This window comes from Aulonocara stuartgranti (genome assembly GCF_965226115.1).
Source record: "Aulonocara stuartgranti genome assembly, chromosome: 4".
Lineage (NCBI taxonomy): Eukaryota > Metazoa > Chordata > Actinopteri > Cichliformes > Cichlidae > Aulonocara > Aulonocara stuartgranti.
In genome coordinates this window covers 31843130-31849210 of record NC_138942.1, presented here as the reverse complement: position 1 = coordinate 31849210, position 6081 = coordinate 31843130, and the positions used below count along the sequence as shown (strand labels likewise).

At 42.6% G+C, this 6081-nt stretch overlaps 1 long non-coding RNA gene across 1 annotated transcript; it reads right to left on the bottom strand.

The window, feature by feature from the left end:
- Nucleotides 1-498: 498 nt before the first annotated feature.
- On the bottom strand, nt 499-1979 carry LOC309705229. Its single transcript, XR_014276524.1, has 6 exons — nt 1888-1979; nt 1698-1791; nt 1496-1607; nt 1253-1403; nt 1008-1135; nt 499-894 (listed from the first exon to the last, which is right to left on the bottom strand). It is a non-coding gene; the product is annotated as an uncharacterized lncRNA (long non-coding RNA).
- Nucleotides 1980-6081: the final 4102 nt, after the last annotated feature.

The following is a 6081-nucleotide window of genomic DNA, read 5'->3' as shown; positions in this document are numbered from 1 at the left end:
TCACAATAAGCGCAGCGTCCCGGTGTTGTGTCTGGTGCTGTGTGAGTGCCTCATGCAGCTCGCATAAGGCGGTGACCGTGTCCGCTTGTGGTGGAATATAAACGGCACTTACAATGACCGATGTAAATTCCCGAGGTACACAGTAAAAAACCAAGTGTCAATTTTACACTTACAGAGTTGATTTTAACTCTGCTTCAGATAACATTTGGTCCCACTCAAAATTAGAGTTAAATTTACTCTATGGCCAGTGTTAACTTTTCAGTGTTAATTGTACTCAATTTAGTGTCAAAATTAACAACAAAATGTGTAAAAATATTTAACACTGAGGGTTATTCACACTGTTCAGAGTAATTTGATTACACTTTATAGAGCTATTTTACTCCAAATTTAGTTTAATAATAACCCTCTGATGTGTAATAATATATCATTTTTATTTCTCTGTAGTGTGATTTTTTTCATATTCATCTTATGATGCTACATTACTAAATAACTGTGATCTATCCTACATTATGGAAATAACAACAAATATACAGGTTAAAGTAACAGCATTTATTATGTTTCTCAATTCAGTGTCATTTAATTAACGTAACAAACCTTTACAATTCACAGTTCTATGATGCTCACTAGAGAAAGCAATATGACATTTCCCCAATGTCGTAGTTGCAGAAAAGTAACAAAGTTGGTCAGGGATGAACTGTATGATGTACCAAAGACATAATGGGCCCTAAAGAGTTCATCAAGGGCTCCTACAGAACCTGTCGCATTACATGGAAGTGCATGCTTCTCAATCACAATGAAGGTGTGAATGCTGCTTCTTGTGGATCCCTGGGTAAGATGGTAGGGCTGACTGCTTCGGGTGATGTTGTCTAGATGCTGCTGTACACTGGTTCCAGCCTACAACAACACATTAAACAACAGTATTAAGTGACTATCCTCTGACAGTAGATTAGCTCAACTCACTGTCCATGAAAATAGAGGTGATGGAAAGTATATTTTAAACAACATACCTTTGGGAATTTGATGAGGTTATTGACAGCTTGAGATGCAGACATCTTTCCTGGTCTCTTTCGCCCTTGTGCAGATGGTGGTAGCAGATGTAGCAGCAGCAAGATAGTAGACAAGTCACTGTCCCAGCCTACAGACGAATAAACAAAGAATTATTCCAAAAATACATTGAATTGACAGAATTACCTATATAACCAACAATGGCAAATAAAAACAGTCACAATCATACCATTCTCAACTTCAGTACCTGACTCAGCATTGCACATCTCCAAGAGCTCTGAGGTGGGGACAAGTCCATGACTTTCCTTTACAACCTCTGCTTTGAGATTGGTGAGCCACCTCTCCAAGAATTTGCTCCCAGTGACCTCACAAAACAGGAGTCGGAAATCTTGTTCTATCTGTAATGCAAAAATACAGAACATAGAGAGGTGTTTGATTGAAACCTGCCTACAAATTACATCAGTATCATTTAAATGATAAGTGAACTTACTTTTGGGAGATTTGCAAACTGAGACGCTTCTTTCCTCCACAGCTTTTCTTTGAATGGTCTTCAACCGCCATGCAATGTATCCTGAACTGTTCTCTGGATCGTAGTAATGTTTCTATGTAATTAAATAAACGAAGAAGGACTATGTTATCAACATTTCTGAGGGCAATTATGTATTTAATGTTGAAAAGTTCCCTTTACTTACATATCCATGTTGTGAATATGGGTCTTCCAGATATGGAGACAGAGCAACAATGCCCTGCGCATACATCACTCTTACGCTTTTAGGGGGAGATGTCCTAATGTATAAATTCAATAATTGGCATTAAACATCACAATTAAAAATAATACAATGTTTAAAATGTTTCTTTATATCTTACATTTTTGATTCTTACCCATGTCATTCTGTCATCTCAGCCTCAAGTATGTTTCTCATCCATCTTCTGGTTGCATCTCTCAGAGATTTGGTTTTTCCATACTCTTAAACCTTTCTATAAGATAGGAACATTACTTAATATTACTTAACATGTCATTAACATTGCTATCAGTTAATTTACACAAAATACATATTTCTTACTAAATAATGAGCAAAACTCTAAAGTAGTGTATGCCTTTGGCATTTGCTTAAAATAATATAAACCAGTAAAGTTAACTTTATGGTAATGCTACCCACTTTTTCTGAAAGTATGTTCGCTTATGTAAGCTAATTAGCGATTATTAGCTTATTGATAAACGGTAATTTAGTTGTTCAAACTGTGCGATTTGACATGTGACAATGATATTATTTAGACAGCATTTAGAAGAAATACATATTTAAAATGTTTTAGGTTCATATTAACGCAGTGAGAAGATAACGAACATCTTAACTTTTAGCAACTGCTAGCATGTAGCTACTGGAATGCCATTAAACCTATGGGTAAATGCTGCTAACATGTCCTCACTCGACATCAGTGAAACTATAAAGAGCTACTTAGTTTAAAAATACCTTTTAAACAATGTTACCAGTATGGGAATGTTAACTTCACTTACCTGACTGTGGCAGCTCTTCGGAGAAAATTCCATGCGCATTAGAGCTCTGAGGCCACACACGCCTGCGGACTGGTAATAATCAACACTGTGTGGAGTGAAGTCTTCACTGCGTGACTAACAAACTTTACACTGACTTTTAACTCTGATGTTAGAGCTGGTTTACTCCTCATAGAGTTGTAAATACTCTATCTAGGTTAAAATAGGTTTACTCTGAAATATCGACACTCCATTTTTTACTGTGTAGATAAAAAGGACGACACATGATGGACAGTAGTTCCAGATTTGGTGTGCAGGAGCGTGTGAGAGGAACAACGTTCGCACTGTTGCACCAGTTGTTGTTCACCATTAAACACACGCCGCCTCCCCTTGACTTCCCCGAGTCCCGTGTCCTGTCCATGCGGTGAACCGAGAAGAACTCGGCCGGCTGGATGGCGTGGTCCGGCACCGCTGGGTTCAGCCATGTCTCGGTGAAACAGAGGAGATTGCAGTCCCGAATGTCTCTCTGGAACTTTACCCTGGCCCTGAGGTCGTCAAGCTTGTTCTCCAGTGACTGGACGTTGGCGAGCAGGATGCTAGGCAGAGGTGTGCGGTGTGCACAAGCTCTCAGCCTGTTTCTGACGCCGGCTCGCTTCCCTCTAGGCCGCCGCCGCTTCCCTTTGTTCTCCCTCAAGATCTCACTCGGCCAGCTCGGATCCGGAGTTAAAAACTTCGAATTGTGAGTACATTGTATACCAATAGAAACAAGAGTGTCACTGTCATACCTAATGTACCCAATGGTGATGATTTTGCCGATTTAGAAATGCTGAAAACTAACTTAAAAAACAAAGACAAAGAAAAAGTGGTCGGAGCAGTCGTGACAGCAGCCGACCTCACCGGCGCCATCTTAAAGGACAGTTTTAAAACACAGTTTTATAGGGGCGACCCTATCATAAAACCCCCCACGGTGTGCTGCAAACTCTGTGTCTGTGTCTATGTGCACGAGCACATGAATGCCTACATGTGCGCGTTCCCGCGTGTCTATGTGAGTGCTCGTGTGTGACTGTGTGCGCATACCTGTGTGTATGTGTGTGCACATGAGTGAATGTGCGTGTGGATGTGCGTGCGTGACAGTTAAAACACTGTGGGTTTAGGTGACTCCCTAGAGGTCATAAAACCCATCTCCCTTCCAGACCACAGTTATCCAGTTACAAATGTTGAGACCCCCACCCAAACATCCTCTGGGGAAATTCCACTCAGCATTAACTCCTCTCTGTTTTACTTACACAGTTCAAGTGGGGGAGGGGTCTCCTACAATCTACTCCTAAGTTCACGACACAGTGAGGCCTTTATTATATTAAGGGCAGTATCTCTACAACAGTTCTACATTATATTTTAACACATTTCTAAACTCTAAATCAACTAAATATTCTACAAACCCCAGGAACAAAACTGAAAAGCTACCTTGAGAGTAGAGTAGATTTGACTTTGCAAGCTCTCAGGCAAATATTACGGACTCATTACATTGAGAAAGATGCCACAGAGTTGTATCACTCGCTCACACGCGCTGTACAGGAGCCAAAAGAAACTCCAATCCAGTTTTTGATGCGAGCAATGGATTTGAGACAACAACTTGTTCTTGCTTCAGAGAGAGTTAAGTCTGGTTTAAAGTACAGTTCGGAGCTCATCCAAAATCAGTTTCTCCAGACAGTACTCACTGGCCTCCATGATGACACCATCCGAGCTGATGTGAAGCTATACCTGCAAAATCCTAAAATCACAGATGAGGTTCTTCTGGAAAAAATGACTGCGGCATACAGTCTGGAAATGGAAAGAAAGAATAAGCTGTCAGCTGCATCAAGAGCAAAGATGATAAAAGTTGCAACAGTAAGTGGGGAAGATCAAGAGGTGGAGAAAGAAAGCAGTATGCACACATCAGACAGTAAGAACAGGCAAGGTGGAGCGGTCAAACGAGACACATTAATGGATAAAGTTGATCAAGGCAACAAGGCTATATGTGAGGCTCTGCAGAACCTCACCACTCACATTGCCAGCCTCCAGCAGACCGTTAAACCTCAGCACATGAGAATGGCCGAACCACCTGACCGGAAATACCAATCACAGCCTAGGAGCACAAACATTAGACAGTGCCAGCAGTGTCAATCATCCAATACAGGAAACAAATGTGACCACTGTTACAAATGTGGCAGTACGGAACACTGGGCAGCAGGTTGTCGTAGGAAAAAGTGCTCAGCTAATTCAAGTAAGATCGAAATCATACTTAACCCTGAAGGGGAGAAGCACCAAACCGACCCATTCAGCCTCAAAGCACCCCTCACTGGTAAACAACAACAAATGGCGAAGCTGGTAGGCAAAAGAGGCCAGGTCCGTGGCTTCTTAGGAGGTGTAGAGAGACCACAATATTGTGGGACACCGGCTCACAAGTATCGATAGTGGGGACGAACTGGAGAAAGAAACACCTGCCTGATGCTGAAATGAGGTCAGTGGAAGAGCTGCTCGAAGAGGGAGCTTTAGAGCTCTCAGCTGCTAATGGGACCAGTATTCCATATGAAGGATGGATAGAGACTGAGTTCCGCCTGTCCAAAAATGCTGTGGCTGGGATGACCAACAGGCCCGTCCAAGTTCCAATCCTAGTCGCCAGCGGTGACATTGAATGCCCCATCATCGGCTTTAATGTGATAGAAGAAGTAGCTTTGAGAAATGACACCAGCAAAGACTGTATCCCCCCCAGGGCATATGCTGGACAGATTGTGCTCAGCATTCGAGGTGGGGCGCAAAACTGCAAGAGCTGTCCTGTCTGTCCTAAAGAAACAAACGCCTGACAGCCATCCCCACATAGCCCGAGTAGGAAGGCGACCTGTGACCATCCCGAAGCGTAACATGATGACAGTGCAATGTGGTTGGCTAAATAAGAGTGTGTTGAGTGGGTCACATGCAGTGTTGGAGCAGAACTGTGAGACACCATGGCCAGCAGACCTAGTTGTTAGAGAACAGCTAATTCAGCTCCCCTCAGAAGGTGATGCTAAAGTTGCAGTGACTGTGGAAAACATGACTGACCATGATATCACCCTCTGTGGTCGCACTACACTGGGGTGGCTGCACAATGTTGATGCTATCTACATGCCACATGTAAAATGTATGGAGGGTGAGCTTTCTAAGACATCAGACGGAAGTACTTCCTTACCCACAGTGCAGTCCAGTCAGACAACAAAAACTGAGCCCTGGGACCCACCAGTGGATTTGAGCCATCTGACAAGTGACCAACAGCAGCAGGTAAAACAGATGCTGAGGGAGGAATGCAATGTTTTTGCAAAAGATGACTGGGACACGGGATGCATTAAAGATCTAGAGCTGGAGATACAGCTAAAAGACAAAGTGCCTGTGCAAAAGACATATAATGCAATCCCCAGACACCTTTATCAGGAGGTAAAAGCACACATACAAGACTTACTCAATCAGGGCTGGATCCAAAAATCTTGTTCTTCATATTCTTCGCCTGTGGTATGCATCAAGAAGAAAGATGGTGGCCTTCGCTTGTGTGTAGACTATAGGCTCCTGAATGC